Source organism: Periplaneta americana, chromosome 3, assembly GCF_040183065.1.
Source record: "Periplaneta americana isolate PAMFEO1 chromosome 3, P.americana_PAMFEO1_priV1, whole genome shotgun sequence".
NCBI classification, from domain to species: domain Eukaryota; kingdom Metazoa; phylum Arthropoda; class Insecta; order Blattodea; family Blattidae; genus Periplaneta; species Periplaneta americana.
Window position 1 is genome coordinate 132,808,391 of NC_091119.1, and position 22,967 is coordinate 132,831,357.

A 22,967-nucleotide genomic window follows, 5' to 3' on the forward strand; every position below is an offset into this window, starting at 1 on the left:
CCGTACGGGCTCATGCGAAGGATCTTGTGTACATGAGTTTGTATAATTTATTATGCATCAATAAATGCACTTATCTATCTATCTAGATATTGCAAGTTTTCGTTCAGAAAATAAGTGTCCCGAAATGTATTGACTATAGAGCCAAACATAGGGTAGCGGTGGGCGGCCTATAATAAGACTACACATATTTTCTATGGAGAGCATTTTAAATAAATTCAACGCAGTCTGGTGTGTTATACAAAGACAATGTTTTATGTCCTCACTTATTTCCAGCTCTCTTAATAACACGTTACTTCACCTAATCGTATTTCGAATCTCGTATGTTACCACAGATACAAATTGCTTTATGTTCAGATTCATTTCGTGTATATATTTTCTTCATGCTTAGAATAACTCCTCTCCTGTTGTATTTCCTTTAAGTGCAATGACATCTAGCAAATATTTCTCATGCTAGGTTTACACGGCGACAGTTTAGAGCGAGAGAAGATCTAAAGTATCAGGAGAGCTCTCTAAAGGAGTGTTTACACGGTGACAGAATATAGCTTCTCTAAACCCATTAGCGAGCTCTCATGAGATTTATATAACTCTAAACTCTAATGTTACTCTCCGGACCGTTTACATGGTGCAGACAGTTTAGAGTGAGAGAAAGTGTTATGAGCATATAGAAAAGAACAGGCTGGTCAGTGCGTTTACAACTATTGCAGAAACACGTTGTTTTTCTGCCGCTGTAGTGTGCAGTTTTTCTGAATTGAAGAAGGCATAGGAGAAATAGATCTACGTGGGAAAAACCCTGGAGATCTCGCCGGAACACGCATGGAGCTTACACATCGGACCTGTAATTGGCAAAAAAGACACAACTATGAGGTTTGTCATTAGTATAAAGGAAAGGCTGTTGGTCACATTACGCTTCCTAGCATCAGGTTTATATCCTAAACACATCATTTTATAGTTCTTAACAGAATAAATTATGAATAATAATAACAATAATAATAACAATAAATAAACATATGAAAATGGTAGAGTACATTGCTCATGTAAAATGTATTAAGTTTCTTTCATTATGTTCGAAAAGGTATGGTGAATGAATTGAACAACAGGAAGGTAGTGCCTGAGTTTATAATATGTAATATCTTTTCATATCAAAAATGACAACCATTTATTTTAATATAATTGATACGTAGAAGTTTTGAACTTACGTCTGTTGACCATAAAATATTGTACGAAGCATTTAATACGCAACGATGAGTCCTTTAAAAGCCCCAAATGTCAATGTCAATAATGTTCTGCTACAAATATCTAGAACCGAACAGCGCTCTGAGCGGCGGAATTGCGTCTCTACATTTACACGGCGAGAGTTTAGAGAAGAGAGGGCTAGAGATTATAGCTGAGTATAGCTCGTGTGGAACCTGGTGAAACATGGACGGAGAGAACAGTATTGTGGTGTGGGATCGACTACCGACCGATGTTATGTGACGAGATGTAAACATAGACTTACCGGTACTAAATAACCGCTAGACCGCTCACTGGCGCTAGTGGTATGCTCCCAAATTGAACAGCCAACGGCCGGCCATTTGTTTGGTTGAGCTGAATAAGTATGGTTCGTTCGTGTGCTGTTTTTAATTGCAGTAATGCGCACAGATGTAAAGATAAAGAAGGAAGGAATGTTACATTTCACTGATTAGTTAATCTTTAATTTCTACAACATTTTTGGCCCATATTATGTTACAGAAGACAAACTATTGTACTTTTACGACTGTTTGTGTTTCAGGTTTCCTCTGAGTAAAGATTTCCTTAACCGAAAATGGATAGGTGCAATCCGCAGAGAGAATTTCTACCCTACAATGAATCATTCAGTGTTTCAACTCATTTCGAAGATAGTTGTTACCTCTCAAACTAAGTTATTACCGTATACATTGTTATTGTCCTTCATCCACTTCATATCCTTCCCTTTCTTCAAACAGCTGTTGCATCAATGCATACATGAATAATAAAATTATTCGCCGAATTCGAAGATACAGAATTAATAATAATAATAATAATAATAATAATAATAATAATAATAATAATAATAATAATAATCCGTGGCGCTACAGTCCGTGAAGGCCCCAGACCGACCAGCCTGCTGCTGGCCTCACGCCCACATGCCGAAGCAGAGGTGGACGATCATCCAACCAGAATGGAGGTATCGTGTGGTTAGCACGGTGATCCCCCCAGCCTTTACAGCTGGCTTTCGCAACCGGATTTTGATACCTATCGTAGCTCCCCAAGTGCATCACGATTCTGGGTGGGCACCGGTCCCATATACTGGCCGAAATTTCATGACAAAATTTCTTCCCCCATGAGGACTCGAACCAGCGCACATTCCGTAACGCATGCCTTAGACCACGACGCCACGGCGCGGGACGGTACAAATAGATCCTGTTTAAAAAAAGTATATAAACAAATTTCAGAGCCTAAAAGCTGAAACATGTTCATTAATACTGCATGTACAGCTGTCAAAAAAAAAAAAGTGGCCGCACTCGTGAACAGCGAATATTTTCAAAGTCCACTTCAGGTCGCGGCGATGTTACACGATGCATGTGCTTGTACAAGCAGTTCCGGAACTATGAGAGTATTCCATATCTGCGCCTCGTAGACCAGCGGTAGAGTGCTTGTTTAATGATTCAAAGGTCGTGGGTTCGGGCCTTCTTCAAGTTTTAATTTTATTTGTTAATCGTTCTTTAGCGATGTAAATGATATTCAAATTATCATTTATATCCGGTTATCGTTCTTTATGGATATCACGTTATTTATATTTTGTTATCGTTCTTTAGAGATATGAATAAAATTCAGGTCATCATTTGTATTCTGTTATCGTATTATAACGATATGAATAATAATGATTATTGTATTTCCAATGGGGGTTAGGCCTATTTTACATATGTATGTTAGGGCTATAGTTTTATACACAAAAAAGATAGGCATAAAGAGAAATGGAAAAGAAAATTAAATTAGCTTACGCGATGTAAACAAAACATAAGCAATCCGTAAATTAGGCATTGCGATTGCAAAACAAATATCAGGTATCAATTTGAAACATACAAAAACATTGACAACACACATACGTAACACTTCTGTAACAAAAATATGCAGCTTTCTGTACCATACATAATAAATTAATACACAATAGTCACACAAACACAATCAAACTATAATTACGACATTGCGACTACATCAAGCATCCCATAACTGACTCACATACATAACAAATCAAGCATCCGTTACAACACATACACTTCAACATAGTAACCACACTTTTAAAAGTTACAAATTTGGCTCCAAGAAGAATAAGTAGGACACTGTTACTAATTACTATTCTTCTACAATTTCTTAAATACATCTGTAATAAATCTGTGAAATTCCGATATGAATAATATTCACGTTTCTTATATTGCTATCGTTCTTTAGCGATTTAAATAATATTCAAGTTATCATTTATATTGTTTTCCTTCATTAGCATTATAAAACAATATTCAAGTTATTTATATTGTTATTGTTCTTTCGCAATATATTAATTAAACAAACCGATATTTATCATTTATATTCTGTTATCGTTTTTTAGTGATACTGTATAAATAATATTCAAGTTATTTATATTGTAATTGTTCTTTAGCGATATAAGTAACATAAATTTAATATTAGGTTTGGAAAAATCCAGTTGCATAATATTGGTATTAGTTTTTCTTTTTGTATTATTACATTATACTATCTTGAACCACAATAAAATGAAAAGGAGTAACGAGAAATTGAACCTGAGACGTTGACATCTAAATTCCGACGTTCGTCCGCTGAGCTACGAGAGCAAAAGTGTGGAAACATTTTCGGAAAAATTGGCCCAATCACACTCTAAGATTTTCTGATGATTCGTAGAAGCTAGTCCAGGATGCGGGAGGCAAAGGCTAATTGAGATTTCCCGGTCTCTGACCGGGTCAAACATCCTGATAGAACTAATATTTAACCCTTGCCGTGACTTTCGGTGAAGTCCGGAGGGCCCAATTAGTCAAATTCACTCTCCTCATCTCCACGCTTGGGCCCCCTGGAATTTAATAAGATGCGAAAGAGATAGTGGTGTGCGGAAAGCAACGGGATGTTACCGCATTTAGGCCTATCCTTCCCAAGAAAACTGCAAACATGAACAAAGGAAGCTGTTAATAGAAGAAGGAGGATCTTCTGCGGACCTCTGGAAAAAGAACTAAGGAAGAGACTAGTGAAGTGCTTTGTGTGGAGTGTGGCATTATAGGGGAAAGAACATGGACATTACGACGAAATGAAGAGAAACGAATTGAAGCATTTGAAATGTGGATGTGGAGAAGAACGGTGCGTGTAAAGTGGACAGACAGAATAAGAAATAAAATTGTGTTTGAAAAAGTGAGTGAAGAAAGAATGATGCAGAAACTGATTAGAAAGAGAAAAAGGAATTGGTTGGGTCTCTGGTTGAAAAGAATAATAGACGACATTAGGATACGTGGATCATATGCGGAGACTAAGAGGAAGGCAGAAAATAGTAAAGATTGGAGATTGCTGGGTTTGCAATAAAAGACCTGCCCATGGACAGAACATTTATGTGTGTATGTTCAGAATGCCTGGAATATCGTGTCTAAGAACAGTCGCTATTTGCAAAGACTAGTCAATTCCATGCCCACTCGACTGCAAGATGATCGAGATAAGAGGAAGATAGACTAAATATTGAATTGTGGCTTTTTGTTTTGTTTTTTGAACGATTAATTGTTTGAATGTTTTAAGGCCGACGCCAGTAAATTTGTTATGTTTATGCCACGAAAGATATTTTATTGAGAATAAAATCTTTTTTCTTTCCATTTGCAGCCACAATATCATAATGATAATGATAAAGTCATGGCATAATATATTAATGAACCTGATGTTAATTACTAAAATAATCATAAAAGAGAAAGGAGTTTGTCTCTCTCAAAAACAGAACAAAAAAGAACATAAAAAGCACGAGGTTGTAGTCGAACGCAGGACCTCATGAATAAGAGGCCTGAACGCTACCATTATGCTATCGAATAACACACAGTATACTTCAATTATAACTGTAGATATCAGGCAACGTGGTCCAACAACATGTAACATCGCCTGGCTCCGAATTGTAGCGAAGATACCCGAAGGGAACTTTGTTTGAGGAGAGCGGCCACTTTTTCTTTTGACAGCTGTACTATCCACTCATTAAGTAATGGCATAACGCATTTCAAATTCATCTCCCAGAACAAGTATTAGGCCACATAGCCTGTTAGAGGAATTTTCACACCATCGTTCCTTTGGACGACTCAACAGAAACTGTATAAACTACAAAAAGTTAATTTTTTAATATGCCTGATTGAAAGTAACTCTTGTCTTAGTTACGGATTAATGAAACAGTTTTTATGCTACTACTACTACTACTACTACTACTACTACTACTACTACTACTACTACTACTACTACTAATAATAATAATAATAATAATAATAATAATAATAATAATAATAATGCTTTTTGATTTTATACAACAGTTTAACCTACAGATTAAATTAAAAGGTAGACATTATTAACCTTGGTTATGAATATTCAAATTCGGAGTTCCTATGAAAATGTGCAAGCCTGACAGCCTAATTGAATCCCGATAAAGCGGATCGAGAATGATAAAAATCCCGATTTGAGGGATAATAGCCTAGAACGTAATTTAAACAAGTTAGTCTGCATTTCCTATTATCCGATATTTTTATTTATATATTGACTCAAATGGTTACATTGTAAACATAGAGGTAATCCGCGGAAATTTAGTAAGTCTGTGAGGTAATCCAGCTATTTGCCGTAAGGCAACTCTATTCGCAAGATAATAGTTCCCTAGTTCTATCGCATTGTTGATTAATCCGTTTCGGTACCTAGTTGCTGTTCTCGCAAATAATCAACATTGTGTATTTTAAGTGCGTTGAGTGCCAAAACAAAAGAGCGTTTTGATATCGTATTTTACACTAATAACAGACACATATAATTGCTGCGTTTTGTAGTGCACTGAACTATGTTTAAACATGGACTCACCGTCAGATGTACTGTTGCAGTACCGGTTCCGAAAAAAAAAAGTTGCAAAATTAATTTAGTAGCGAATGATTAAAACATATTCGTGGTTAATAAAAGAAAAAAAAAAAACGATTAGCCTGTAGTATTCACTGTACTGTGTGTCTTTCGTATTTTAGTGTTTCTCAGGGAGGCGAATATTACATTAAAAGCAGGCGAATACTACTTTGCAGAAACAACTATAAATCTTATGATAAAATGATGATAAATCTAATGACTTAAGTTAGCTTCTGATATCCCGATTTCCCTCGCAGAAAACCTAGTAACTCTGCTGACAGCAGACACACGTTATTAAAGGTATCTCGCAAAGGAAGTATTGTTCCTGTAAACAAAAACATTTAGCTTTCGGATACGCAATACAGTACGTATTCAAATAGCGGTTTCGAAATCCCTTGCGTTTTCTAACAAACAAATGGCGGCTTTCTGCTGCTTCAATTTGGGAACATATTTCTCAGTTCTCCGCTACGGCGTGGTAGGGGCTCGGATGTAAACGAGACTGAACAAGCTTTACCCCTCCACTCTTAACCGCCCGTAGAACTGGTTTCTCCATCAAGGTCAAGCTTCACCAGGTTCCGTGTAAATGGTTTTGAGAGTAGGTATCTCGTTGACTCTAATTAGATATTAGAGAGACTAAATAGAGCGGCCTTGAAAATTGCTCTCGCCGTGTAAACACCCTGGACAAAGAACTCGGATATGCTCTCAACTCTCATTACAGCTACTCTAAATTATTCAACTCAGTTGAACTTTTTCATAAACTCTCGCGATAGAAGCAGTATAAATGACGGCCAAAAACAATGGAGTGTCGAAGACACGAAGATTGATTGAAGCATATGAATTGGAAAATTGTTTGTGGAATGAGTTTAACAATAATTACAAGAATAAGGACCTTGAGAAATAAGGCATTGTCAAAATTAGCTGAGACTGTTGAGGCGTCTGAATTTGGCTTTTAGTTTTGTTCATTTATTGTAATTTGGCCGTAATTTTAGCAATTTCCATTGTTTTAGTTGTTTGTGGGTTTTATTCTTGCTTATTTATTTGCTGGAGGAGGTACAGCGAAAGGTCCATAACCTCCAGTAAGTGCGAACTATAATAATAATAATAATAATAATAATAATAATAATAATATGATTATTATTATTATCACTATTTTATTAATATCACTATTTGTTATTATTATTATTATCACTATTATTATTATCACTATTGTATTATTATTATTATTATTATTATTATTATTATTATTATTATTATTACTGTGCAATTATCACCATTCACTTGATGTGGAATATTTGCTATATCCCTTTAATACTATTGATAATGCATCATATTAATAATAATAACGCTCACCTAGTACATTACAAACAAATCACATAACTGGTACAGTGGGGTCTGTACCGGAATCTGAATAATATAGGCTAGTTATAATTTAACAAAACGAAATTAGCACAACTATTACACTGTATTAGTAGAACCATTATTAACACAATATAATCAAAGAAGATGAACAATGTTATGTGAAAAATTGTTTTCTTTTTCTTTGAACACTCGGTCTCTTTTGAGGAGCTTGAACGCAATCAGTCATTTTCATCGCAAATGCTGCACACTTTTTTTTAACATTGGAGGTAAATTGGACTTTGGCCCTTGTAGCAAGAATAGTTTTTTCTTCTTTAATTTTGGGGAGCACAAAGCACATCTTCTTCGTCTTCTTTTTCTTCTTCTCAAGAACCACTTCTTCAGTGCATCCGTTGCCTTTCTTTCATCAGGAAGCCTGAAAATTGTCTTTATATAGGGTTCCTAGAAAAGACCTTTCCGGTTTCGAACACATGTAATTTACGTGCTATGAATCTGAGGTGCATGAAAATAGTACCAATGGAAAGAGAAACTCCAAACGTTTAGTTTCTTGACTTAAAGATGTTCAATGTGTCCCCCCTCCTTAGTAACACGGCACACATCAAGCCTATAGTCAAGTTCCACGTAGGTACGCGGATTTTCCGATCTTCAGATTCTGAGGTTATGTCTGTTCACCTTACCAGAAAGTTGAAAAGTGACGTCGTCAGAAAACACCACGGAACGAATAAATTCATCATCGTTTTCAATTAAAGTCTACATACTTGTGCAAAAATTTCTTCGTAGCACTTTGTCCTCTGGTATTAGGGCTTGCAGCAACTGTAGTAGGTATGGATGGAGTCGCAACCGCTTGCGAAGAATCGTGCCTTTAAATCTGTGTACCATTTACGGATTTTAAGCCCAATGGGCGGATCTGCATCAAACTTTGTTCGGTAATGCTTTTGCACATTAATAACCGACTGGTTCACATGAAAATTAAGCTCTTCTGTCGTCTATAGCAGCCATTTCGCCTCAACAATGAACAAATTTGTTTATATGCGCTATTATGAGGCATGTTATCAAGTAGGGAAACAATGTTAACACAACTAAACTTTTTTAGTTTCTCTTTCCATTGGTACTATTCTCATGCATCTCTGATTCATAGAATGTAAATTACATGTGTGCCGACTTGAGCTATAATTTGCACATTTTTGATCAAGACTATCAACTCCGCCCTTCGTGCAATTATAGTATTCTATACGAATAAATAAATGACTCACCCAATAATATTAGTAACGCAAGTGCTATGCGCGGTCAGGTTACACAACTGCTGACACACTGCTCAGAAGTTAGATGGGTGATGATGTCATAAAAACGCACTGACCAGCCTATTCTTCTCTAAATGCTCTCTCTCAACACTTTCTCTCACTCTAAACAGTCTGCAACATGTAAACGGTCCGGAGAGTAACTTAGAGTTTAGAATTATATAAATCTCATGAGAGCTCGCTAATGGGTTTAGAGAAGCTATATTCTGTCACCGTGTAAACACTCCGTTAGAGAGCTCTCATGATTCTTCAGAACTTCGCTCTGAACTGTCGCCGTGCAAACGTAGCATGATTATTACTTTAGACTTGTATTTCAAGAGTTATGCGCAAGCTTGTATGATCTCGTACGCAACAGTCGCGAGAGTTAATGAAAAAGTTCAACTTAGCTGACTAATTTAGAGTGGCTATAATGAGAGCTGACAGTATATGCGAGTTCTCTGTTCAGGGTGTTTACACAGCGAGAGCAGTTTTCAAGGCCGCTCTATTTAGACTCTCTATTTAGATATTAGAGTCAACGAGATACCTGCTCTCAAAACCGTTTACACGGTGATACTCAGCTATAATCTCCAGCTCTCTTCTCTAAACTGTCGCCGTGTAAACGTAGAATGTTCACTCTACTACGAGAGTGAACATTACCGATTCTACTGTATCAATATCTGTGTTTCCACCTGAAACGAGAGATTAGACCACTGTTTACACATCTTTGATTTTATTTCTCGTTCAGCTAGTGTTTCAATATCCCTTATCCTCCATTGTATTGTTCGTGTGGATAATTACTTAATGTTAAAAACATCAGATTATTCGGGACAGATAATGTTAGCAACTTTATTCAGACATGTTTTAATGAACTGTCCATTATAGCACTTCAATTTTTTTTGGGTTATTTCACGACGCTGTATCAACATCTAGGTTATTTAGCGTCTGAATGATATGAAGGTGATAATGCCGCTGAAATGAGTCCGGGGTCAGCACCGAAAGTTACCCAGCATTTGCTCGTATTGGGTTGAGGGAAAACCCCGGAAAAAACCTCAACCAGGTAACTTACCCCGACCGGGAATCGAACCCGGGCCACCTGGTTTCGCAGCCAGACGCGCTGACCGTTACTCCACAGGTGTGGACTATAGCACTTCAATTATTTTGCGATTTCCAAAGCAATAACATAACATGCATGGAGTTTCCTTTGACTCATAGCTTGTTTCATCATATTTTAGTATCGGAACTCTTATTCGAATTTAGTTGTTTTTAATATTTTAATTGCTTCGCCCCGTTCAGCCATACGAAAAGAAAATTATGTTTATACTTTTTTCTACTGTATACATTTCCGTTTACAATTGAAGAGTCCACTGCAAGAATGATGGATGCCATTAAGAATACATTTTGCAGGAGAAGCAATTGAAAGTTTGAAATGCTTAGTGCTCAAAGCTTAACTGTGATTTTCCGATCATTACTGGACAATGACTATCAGTGTTAATGCTTTATAACTCTCTATGTACATTCTATATGTATGTCTTAAGCTATGCATTGACAGTCTTGGTTCATTTTCGACAAGAAAGTGACATCCATCATTCTTGCAGTGGACTCTTCGAGTGATATTCATAGACATTTCGCTAGCCCGGGCTACGAGCGTGCTAAACAGGATTCATATCATATCGCTGACACTGGTTTATGAATACGAAAAACGTTAGTTCGCTGATCATCCACCGAAAGCCCGCGCTAAGAATGTCTATGAATACGGCCCTTCAATTATATTGGATATGTTCATGCTTACGTATGATTTCGTGATAATCTTATGACATGTCGTAATGTCGCTAGATGTTTGACTTATAAATGCCTATTATAATTTTGGAACACAAGAGGCGTCTACATTGTCACCACAATCACAACAAATACTGTTCCTTCCATTCATCCTTAAACACACGTTTCCGAACAAACGTTGAAGGGTTTAAGAAAGAAGCAATCTAAATGTAATCGGGTAACTCTCCACTGATAGATGCCTATGTACTGGAGTTGTAGGGGAGTTGGACGGAAGGGAGGGGGTGAAGCAAACACGGTCTGCGGTGTCCCTGCGACGTCACTATCATTATGACATTTTTGCCGATCCCTGAGTTAGACTGTTTCGGGGTCTGATAATTGAGTCTTACAAAAGAAATAGTAGTTTACTCTTTTTTTGCAGAGTATCATAGCCTTCATAAATACGTACATTTTTGTTTAAATATGAACACCATTTGTCCATTTATTTTTAACATTTCTTTTGTTCCAACTATAATAATACAATACAATCACACAAAACTCCCTAGGAGGTGATGGATAAGACTGTGAAATTGCACAAAATAATGTCCTATGACATCACTATGAATTATCGTAACTTCGGAAAAAGATAAACAAAGCAAACATACTTATATAACGCAATGTACAGTTTTTGAACCAGTGTGCGCAGAGCAAGGGACAAGAGTGAGCAAGTAAGAACTTATTGCAGCTTGTGTCTTCATTCGGCCTCATCCTACAGTTATGTATTAATTTGACGGAGTTACGCAATAAGTGACCAACCGCCAAAAAATTATTTTAGAGATACTGACCATTGAATTAAATCTGTTTTTTATTAAACATTTTATGAAATAACTATTGTAACATTCATACTATTACAAAAAAAAATAGCACAAATAATACTAAAAGAAAGGCTAACCGATTTTTAATAATAGACGAGTTGTTGATTTAATATTGCAAAGCATAATAAATAAATTTATGCAATTAATGAATTTTGCTTATAAATAGCAGCAAAATGCAGATATCGCATTTTTTTATTTTTTTCCGAGTTAAATAATCCAGCCTAAAACAGATTTGTGCAAATATCTCATTTTTTTTTAAATTGTCGGTTGGTCTATTGCTGCTTAACTCCGTCCAATTATGAACTTAAATATACTCTACGTGGAGGTTGATCGTTTCTATAGTGACGCTTAAGTTTAGTTTATGCGAATGATGATTTTGTGAATATTATTACTTCTCGAACTTATGTAATAGTGCAGACAATATCTTAGCATGTAGCCTTTTGCGGACGGTGTCTAGTTGAAATGGAGCTTCCGGGCTAAGAATTCCGTTTACCTAACCATTGAAGATGTCTGCCGCAGTAGTAGACGAAACGTCTGGGAATATCTTCACCAGTAGACCACGGCATCTTAGCCCGGAAGCTCCATTTCAAGCAGAAAATATCGTTCATGAAACTGTGAACATTTTCCCATACTGGACACCTTGCTTTCTTTTATACTTATTCGTAAACAGAGCAAACAGATATAATTATTGGTAAACAACAAAGAAATACAGTAACATTACTATTTTTAACTATTGGGTTCTCTTGTAACTCTTGTAAGTTGAATATTTCTGATCTAATGAGTTATTCAATTAGATTTTTTCTGTGATTTATTGGGGACAAATTGCCATAGGTTAAGTTTGTTTCAAAGGTATTATCTTGTCATTATAATTATCCTCGTGAATTATTTATTATAACTAGACCGCGGAACCTCATGCAATTGTATGTTTTTATTGATTTGGCATATTGAAAGTTACAAGTAGATTTTTGTCGATCATTATTTTTACGTTCGAATGAAGCCAACTTTATTTGCATAAATACATATTTCGAAGGTTTTCCCTTTTAAGTGCATGTATATTTTTATTTTGCATATTTAAATGAATAGGGGAGAATCGGGTAGTATCGGACATCGGATAATATCGGACAGTGAGTTTCTTTCATCTGCCACACGATGATAGTACCTGATTGACATGGTTACGTTTCTGTGATGTCGCATAGAGAAACGTAACCATGTCATTCAGGTACTACGATATGGTGGTAGATGAAAGAAACGCACTGTCCGATATTACCCGATGTCCGATACTACCCGACTCTCCCCTACTACTAATTCCCCAATTTTGGACATCTGGCCGACATCTACGGCTGACCACTAGGATCCAGAATACAAAGCAGAGGTTAACTTAAAAATAAAATGCAATATGATTTGCGGAGAGAATACAGAACAATGATAAATTTAAAAATAAAGTACAATTTGATTTCGGAGAAACATGAGATGAAAGTACAATTTAGAGTAATGAAATTAAGTAAAAAAAAATAACTTTACTTAGTGTTATACAAGTGATTGTGTAAAATGGATAATGAATCTCTCAATACCATTAGACAAATTTTGTTAATGTCCTCATTAGAAAATGTAAGAGAAAGGAGAATGGTTTTGGTTAACTTAAGTTCCCCTGGCGCCAAAAAGAAGTCCTTTCACTTCCCATATATTAATATTCATTTTGTATCTCTCACTGAAGTGAGGAATACGTGGATTGTAAATAGACTTCTTTTCATCGTTAACTTTATTGGCTTGTTGATGATGCTTCTCAAAACGGACAGTGGGGTCAAGAATGGACTTCTTTGTTTCCGGCGATCGATGGCTATAATGTCTGAAACTAATTTGATTATTATATCATTCTGTAGATGAACTAATTATTTCAGGCGCTCGACACTGCTTTTCTTTGTAACTAAATAATTTCCATAAACCAACAAAGAGCATCACTTCATCTTTCACTTACATAAAAAGTCAAGAGTCTAGTCAGCCTGAAACCTATTGAACGACTTCTTCGTCAATGTGTAATGTACAACCCTTGTGTTGACCAGCGACTTTTATACACCTGCGTGTCTTACGTGCTCTGATCAGCGCATACGGCTATGAGCACGTTTGCGCTCTCGTTGACATCACAGATTGTATATTCTCGATGTGATCAGGGGTTCTTGTTCTTCTGTTGCTTTTCTCCTGAGGAGAAAGATTATATTTCCCATTTTTTAGCATTCTTATAAGGTAAGCAGAAAACAGAGTATTTTAAAAATAATTTTATATGCCCATATTTAATTTTTAGCAATTATTTGCTTATAAGAACTTAAAAAATCGTTTAATAAAACATTGTCAAGGTAGTTTAGATAAAATAATCCAAACAGGCCTAGTTTTATATGTAGTGTACGATCCTCCAATGAAAAGTACGGTAATTTGGAAGAAATTGTGCGATCCAGTCAAGCAGCAGGGTTGGCAACGCTGCAATGAGGTCGCGTGTAGTGTGAAGTTCAGTTTCAACAAGATTTACTGCACAACCAAACTTACAAGCATGCACCAGTCACATCATGACGTGATGTCGAGAAGTCGTTCTAGAAATTTAAACAAATTTTACAGATAAGAGAAGAAGTTTCACAGTAGAGAACCTGGAGAATCATTGGTTATTTATTGCCATAATAATTACGTAATAGACAAAGAAAGTTAAAAAAGCTGGAAAGTTAGAAAGTTAAAATTGTACCAATTTAAATATGTGTGTAAAATGAGTAATTAATACATTTATATAAACAACAGACTTATTAAAATGATGATGGTTCGATGATTATGATTTCTTTAAATTATTTTCATTTATAACACATTATTAAATCAAACCCATAAAGTGTATTTTTACTGCATATATTTCTATTTTTAGTGCATATTTCTTTCAGTGAAACGTACAGCAAAGTCCGTATAGGCCAGATTCTATCCGATGCTTTTCCAGTTCACTGCGGGCTAAAGCAAGGAGATGCACTATCACCTTTATTTTTTAACTTCGCTCTAGAATATGCCAATAGGAAAGTTCAGGATAACACAGAGGGTTTGGAATTGAACGGGTTACATCAGCTTCTTGTCTATGCAGATGACGTGAATATGTTAGGAGAAAATGCACAAACGATTAGGGAAAACACGGGAATTTTTCTTGAAGCAAGTAAAGCGATAGGTTTGGAAGTAAATCCCGAAAAGACAAAGTATATGATGATAGGGAGTTGATTAATCTTGAACAGGGTAGGGACTGATGGCGGGCTTATGTGAGGGCGGCAATGAACCTTCGAGTTCCTTAAAAGCCATTTGTAAGTGAATGCATATTTCAACAGTTTTCACTACATAGTTGCATGCATATTTTCAGGTTCTGTGGTGAATGAAGTTCCGTAGTCTAATTATAACTATGCCGTGTTTTCATTTCACTTATTGTGGTTCACAAATTCCTCCAAAAATTGAATAACGTTTTAGTTGATTAGTGAGGTAATCAAATTCTTGTTATGAAGTATTCTTAACGTTAATAATTTGGGATTTTAAGATCATTACGAGTATGTAAGAATAGTATAGTTTGGTGAGAAACATTAATATTTTTAATGATTTGATAGATGTGAAAACATGGAAAATAATTCGAAAGTATAGATTATCGTCTCCGTCATAATAGAGGCAAGGAATGGGAAAGTTATCTGTTTCATCCGTTACCAAGATTTCAAAATCAGTTACCTGAACTAATTCTTCGTTACTTTTCCAACGGTGGTTCCTTCGGTTCATTTTCCTTTGTTTAAGATGATGGAAATATGTAGCTCTGAAATCCCTAATTTTTCTGAATGTATAAAACAGGCTTGCAGAACTGGGCGACAATTATGGCGTTACGTCTCTCATCGGAATACGTCACTCATCCCTTCCTTCCACGCCCGCGTCATTGACTTGGTAGGGGAGAGGATTTGTATTCAGTGTCTATCTTATGTGATTGCGTACGGGCCACAGATACGTCATTCAACGCCGGTGGACTGTGGACGGGGAACCAACGCTTTGTCCATGCTTTCCAACCCTCTCTCGCCAGTTCTGTATCCCTATTATAAACGTTGAAAAAAAACAGGTGATTAACAGAGTCCTAATGATTATGTGAATAGACTTTGTTTTATTGTGTTGTATTTTATAATTATTTTTTTTTTAATTTAGCGATATAGTTTTTTTATTCTTTAATATTTTATTGTACTTCATGTTTGGTTATTAAGGGTGTGATTCAGGTTCTATTTTGTAAGCAATGCGAATTCAATCAATATTTACATTTTTAGTTTATCCCCTTTCAGATAGATAAACTCTTCAATTTTCATTGACTTCCCTTTCTTAAATGGACTCGTTCGGTGACATAACTTGTGTGACAGCATCGGACTGTATGTGGATAACGCTAGTCGCTTATTATTTTGCAGTAGATTACGTAACACTCGACAGCAAACAAAGAGTTCTGGCATTTGTAGCATGTACCTGAATCTTCAACATCGTGTTACACTAAACATTTTAAGTCATATCTCGAACAGATAATTATACACGTCAAAATTCGCACCACCTTCAACATAATGAACATCTTTAATCATACAATAAACTTTGTTTCTCTTATAAACTCGTCTAATCATTCTGACTAATCAGAAACGATGCATCACATTAAAAATGTAAAAGGTTGCTATGATTGTGAACCCCATATTTTATCCAAATTGGGCTTTTTATGCTGAAGTCCCAGGTTAAAATTATATTAAATGCAAGAGAATTTTACGGAGAACAGAGACCGTCTTTTGGACAAATTCTCGTTTGTCTTCAAGGAATTTCACAATAAAATTGATCAATTATCATTATTTCTTTGTAACTTTGTTTTTCCTCTCATGGTGCATCACGGACATCATACAAGAGGCTAAGTAATTTACAAATTTCGAAGCGTTGTTGCTAGAACGGGATACACAAGATGAGTTAACAAAGAACAAAGTACTTGTCATTACAAAAAAAATACATTTTTGTGTGACTTGATATGTAAGTTAATTATTTTAACATGTATTTGGCATTGAAAGTAAAATTTATAATTAATTTCTTAATTGCCATGGCAACAATTCTTGAACAGGTCTGAAATACTTACAGTACTAGCACAGTCTAGTATATACAGTCACGAAGCTCAATATGTAATAAATATGCATCCATAGATAGTTGCTAACCACTTGGATCGCTACTATCGCCTCATTACAGACAATGCGAAATAGTACCAGCACAGTCTATTGTTCCTAGCAACCTCAACAACTAAAGCTTCGTGACTGTATATACTAGACTGTGGTACTAGTTTGACAGGTCTTAAATATTCACAGAAAAAGTTTTACAGTAAGATAGCAACCAAGTCATGTGTGACTTGAATTAATGAATCTATTGCAAAATTTAGAAATTCAATTTCAGGTCTCGGTTTCCCAAACTACATTCTCGACCAGATAAGACTCACTTACAGTTCTCAATACAGTTACGTTCCAACCCTTGAGGTGGACGGACGTCTCGTCTCTCAATCTTGTTGAGCAGCGGTGTTCCGACTACTGTGCTCGCGGTTTGTTGTTCTTGTTTTGTTTGAATTATTTTGATTAGCAATGGCAAGTAAAATCTGTAGGAAGAATACTATTAAAGCAGTTTTTAATAAAGATCAACAACGTCCTACTGCATACGAAATACACCAATGGTTATAAGAAAATATCAACGTTCGAGAAGATGAATTGGACACATTACAACTAGTGAGCAAACAGAATGCAGTGTACATAAAATTCAATAATCAACTTAGCTACGAGAAACATCTTCAACTACACACCGGAACTTCAACAATCCAGCTAATGAATGGTGCAACAACAACTGTAAACATAACAGCAGGTGAGTTTGATACTACTACAGTTAGAATCTTAAACGTGCCACCAGAAGTGCTAAATGACAGAATTATGCATGTTTTGCAAACTTACGGGAAAGTGCAAGAAATAATAAATGAAAAGTGGTCCAAAAAATATCGATTTCAGGTGGATACTGGTATTAGACTAGTGAATATGCAAATTAACAAGCAAATTCCATCTACATTATATATTGCTGGCTATGAGGCTAATGTTGTCTATCCAGGTCAAGAACAAACTTGCTTCCTTTGTGGCAGTGCATCTCATATTCGCCGTTATTGTCCTGGTAAAGGTTCGCGTCAAATTGGGAATAATAATAACAGACCCTTTCTGATGAGTGATCTTCTAAAACCGATACGAGATTTGCCTGATGAAAATCATCCTTCGACCGTTCTTCCGATCTCAGAGGAGGTAACCACCAGTGCTAGCTCGCGTACGATTGAGCCGAATACTAGAGAAGATGGGCAAGGTGGACAAGAGTTCACAAGAGAAGATGGAACTTCTACTGAAACTACTACCAGACCGACCATGTTATTAGGACAAGACCCCATACAAGACGATATAGAGAACAATCTCGTTGAAATTGTAGATTCTGATACTATAACGGCTGATGAGGATGAAAGTGACACAAGTAATGGACAAATTTCTAAAATATATATTGAAGCTAAAGAGCCTGGGAAGAAACGCCGTAAGAAAAATCCTGAACTTGATCAAGTCAAAAATGATGGTCAATCTACGAACATAGAAAAAAACAAAATATTTGGAAACTCATCACAACTGGATTCCCATATAAAAGATGATGGAAATCAAGTTAAATTAACAAAGGGGAGCAGTAACCAGTCTAATGCAATAACCAGTATACAGGAATCTCGGACGCGGATGGAAGGTGATAACTGGAGTGACGAAATAGAAATGGAAGGAAAGACAATGGAAAGTGAAGTAGACATGATTGATTCACGAACTGAAACGCATGGTTCAAAAAAACTAACGAAAGTGATTACGAAACAACGTGTACATCCCTACAAGTCTGACGAAAGCAAGTCAGGCACTTTACACTTACGGAAAGCAGATCAATATTAGTCTTCATAGCTTCGCCGCTAATTTATAGTGTTATTATGGCACTGACTTTGACTATTGCAACGGTGAATTTTAATAGCAGTTCATCACCTACAAAAATGAAAATGTTACAGTCTTTTTTAAATGTAAATGATATAGACATTGTCTTTTTACAAGAAATCGTCTGTGACAGTTTTTGCTCAATTTATGGTTATAATTCATATATCAATATTGGATCGGAATATTTGGGTACAGGGTTCTTAACTAAATCCGGGTTAAATTTGGAGAATATTGAAAAACTCCCCTCTGGTAGAGGTATCAGTGGTACTTATCGGGGACATGTTTTTATAAATATTTATGCACCTTCTGGGAGTAACAAAAGATTAGCAAGGAATGACTTTTTTCAAAATGATGTTCCTTATTTGATGCGTGACCTACCCCCATCATACATACTTGGAGGGGACTTCAATTGTGTTCTCAGGCCCCAGGACTGTACCGGTGCTTACCAGCCTAGTGTTGCTTTACAACAGCTAATTAATCAACTGCAAATGGAAGACGCATGGATACACACAGCCCGCAGTATGGAATATACATATTTTTCACACAATTCTGCTGCAAGATTGGATCGATTTTATGTATTGAAGAATATTAAAAAGAAAATTAGTCGGGTAGAAACCTCAGCCGTCCCCTTCTCTGACCATGCTGCTGTTATACTTCGTATAGCATTGAATGCCTACTTTATTCCTATGGGTCGAACATATTGGAAAATGAATATAAGTTATTTGGAAGATATAGAACTTACAAATCTCATACAACAATCTTGGGAAGTGTGGACTTTACAAAAAACACGATATTCTGATATAGCTGAATGGTGGGAAAAACTAGTAAAACCCAAAATCAAATACCTTTTCAAACAATATTCGTATAATAAACATCACGCAGAAGAAAATAAATTAAACTTTTACTTCCGATGTTTATCGGACATACAGAAGCTTTATGTGCCTACAGCGAAAAGTCGATCTGATATGAGTTGTATTAAAGCAAAAATTACAAATATATACCGGAGGAGACTTGAAGGAATCAAAATACGTAGTCGGGTGGCACTAAATGTGTTAGACGAAAAGACGAGTCTATATCACCTATTAGCTGATCAAAAACGTCGTAATAAAAGTATGATCCTGAAAATTAATAATAACGATGGACAAGAATATACTACACAACATTCAATTAGTCGTGTGTTTTACGAACATTATAGTCATTTATTCAGTAACGAAACAGTTCGGCACACTAATCTAGACAATTTTTATGGACCTGCACCATATCGAATCTCGGAAATGGAAAATGAAAATTTGGAACAACATATCAGTAAGGAAGAAGTTTATGCAGCTCTTTTGCAAGGGAAAAAATCAAAAACTCCTGGCAGCGACGGAATCCCACAGGAATTCTACCTTAAATTTTGGGACCTAATAGGCACCGATTTTACTGAAGTTCTCAATGTTATTATTACTAGACAGAGACTTTGTACATCCCAAAGACGTGGGATCGTAGTCCTAATTAAAAAGAAAAACGGGCACGACCATGTGAATGATTATAGACCAATCAGTCTCCTAAATTATGACTATAAACTGTTAGCGAAGGTATTGACCAACAGGATACGACCACTTCTTAGTCAGCTCTTACATTCAGAACAGCATTGCGGAATAATAGGACGTAATATATTTAATGTCATATGTTCTTTAAGAGATGTCATTGCTCATGCCAATCACTCCCGAAACAAATATCTTATAGCCTCCTTGGATTTTCATAGGGCATTTGATAATCTTAGTCATGAATACCTGTTTCACTGCTTGTCTTGGTATGGGTTTAGTGTGAAGTTTATATCTTATATACAGACCTTATATACTAATATTGTATCAGTTATTCAAATTAATGGTTTTCAAACACCAGAGATTCCTGTTTCTAAATCAGTTCGTCAGGGCTGTCCAGCATCTATGACATTATTTATCTTAGCCCTACATCCTCTGCTACTGAAGTTAAATGAAAATATCACTGGTGTATCTTTTAATAATTATCATCTGTCTGTGGCGGCGTATGCTGATGATGTGAACGTAATCCTTGCAAATGAAGAGGATATTCAACACATGACGGATTCTCTACATCAATATTCTGCGATGTCTGGACTAAAGCTAAACTATCACAAATCACACATACTACCTCTTGGGCCCTGGGATATTCAACCTCAAGTTGCTCCTTTCACAACAATATTACATCCTTAAAAATTCTAGGTATTTTATTTGCACCATCCATTATTGAAATGCAACAACAAAATTGGAAAATTGTCTCCCAGACAATTAAAATTACCGCTCAACAGCTTTATTATCGTGATCTCACTTTACATCAGAGAAGTTGGATAGTGCACACATTTCTGCTATCGAAATGTTGGTACCTGGCCCAGGTGCTTCCAATAACAATTACCTTTGCAAGGCAAATAACGAGTGCAATATGCTGGTTCTTATGGAAAGGAAGCACCTTTCGTGTGCCCCTGTCAACTCTGTCTCTCCAACCCACTGAAGGGGGGATAGGATTACTAAATATTCGTCTGAAGTGTATGGCCTTATTTTTAAGTCGCGGACGGAAGATACAGCATACTCTATCGTGTTTTTCCGCTTTCTGGCTACAGTTTTGGACGACAGCAGGTGATTTGCGAAATCCTCCTGATTTACGTGTTGTGCCACGATATCTCAAGTACCTTTGGACTTATATACAAGAATGGAGTTATCTAGACCCCGCTCAGTTTATCGTAAACAAAAGTTTATCAAAGGCAATTTACAATACATTAGTACCAACTGTTCCTGTTGCTCCTCTACGTATTCAGCGTATTGTACCAGAGAATACCAAGTTCACTCAACTTTGGAAGAATATAAATTCTCGGGTACTACCGGTGACAGTGCGTTCTGTGTGGTATACAGTAATTCATGATATAATCGCAACAAAAGAACGTTTATTTAAAATAAACAGAGTAAACAACGATGTGTGTCTGTATTGTCAACAAAAAGACTCCTTGCATCATCGTCTTAATACTTGTACAAGGAACCTATCCATACGAGAACAATTTGGGAAATATGTGAAGGACAATAATATATTTGGAAACGACACTCTTCATCCTACAATGTTTCAATTACCAGACTTTAATCTCAAGCCACAGCAAAGACAAAATGCTGCACTGTGGTTGATAGGTCATACAGTAACTTTCCTTATTCAGAACCAAGAGAATACCTTTAAAACACAATATGTAGCTTATATTAATCAGGCTAGAAGGAACAGAATTCTCTATCGAAAATGGGACTTTTTGTTTGGGAATTATCTCGGGCACTTAGATTAATTAAATTTGATAGTACAAACACTTTCAATAGGACATATAAGCCTAATTTAAATACATGTCTTTATTTTAATTTGTCTTAATGAAATAAAGTTCCTTCTGAGTATAGAGTGGGTGGTTTCTCCCGGAATGAATGACTTTTGTTATTGGATGAATGAACATGCACTGTTTGCTTATTATAGAGTGAAGGAATTACTTAAATAGTGCAAGTCAGATTTTTATGTTATTTTATAATGGTTAATACGTATTTACAAGGTTATTTAAAGTATGTACGGGGGAAAAAGTATGCATGGAATTTGTTGTCACTACAGCATACATTTTCTATCAGTTTATTGATTCGATTGAAGTGTACGTGTGAAATTGTGTCAGTACTGCATACTGGCTATAACAGATTATTTGTCCAGGTTGAAATGTATATGTGATTTCGTTTTAGTACTGCATACTGGTAATATCAGTTAAATTGTTTAGCCTAAAAGTGTAATGGAAATTTGCTCTCAGTACTGTATACTGATTATATTAGCTTATCTGTTCAGATTGAATGTATATGTGTTTTGGCTTCAGTTTTGTATAATGGTAAAATCATTAATTTGCTTAGTTTGAAGTATACATACGAAATTATTTCAGTACTGCATACTGATATATTAGCTTACTGTATAACTTGGAATGTACATGTGCACCATTATTAGTATTGTATACTGTTATATTAAATTTATTGTTTAATAAAAAAAAAAGTAAAAAAAAAACGTAACTACTATTTATAAAAAACAACAAAAATCAATACTTACTGCTCGAGGTGTATGCAACGGTTTGAATTGTTCAGTTGAGTGGGAGCCATACTCGAATCCCGGACAGGACAAGTTAGCTATCCTACTGTTAATATAAAATTCCGTATTTCTTAAATATCTTGCATCGTGTAGCCCACATATCCCGTAATCCCTACCACATGTCCATTAACATAGGTCGAGAAAGCTCAAATTGTAGACTTCGAGACTACTCGTAAACGATCCAGGAAGTACGAGCAAATAACCACTAATTGATATGTAGACTATACAAGTGAGAACATTGAGCAATTGGTCACAGAGGTATTGTAATTGAAAGGAAACTTTCTAGAAGCTGGAAGTAATTGCATACAGGTTCCCCATGTATTAAAGGGACACGAAGTTGTACTGTATGTAAACATAATTTCAAGATAAGTGCTACAGTAAGAAGGTGAATGACCAGTAACACAATGCGGTCACTTTTTATACCCAGTTAT

General features: G+C 35.9%; 1 protein-coding gene across 1 annotated transcript in view; it reads left to right on the plus strand.

Moving 5' to 3' along the window:
• Positions 1 to 11,209: 11,209 nt before the first annotated feature.
• Positions 11,210 to 22,967, plus strand: part of LOC138696545 (arylsulfatase B-like) — a 109,354-nt gene continuing 97,596 nt past the window's right edge. Inside the window, exon 1 of the mRNA XM_069821643.1 lies at positions 11,210 to 11,270. The gene's annotated coding sequence lies outside the window, so the exon portion shown is untranslated. The remainder of the gene's footprint in view (positions 11,271 to 22,967) is intronic.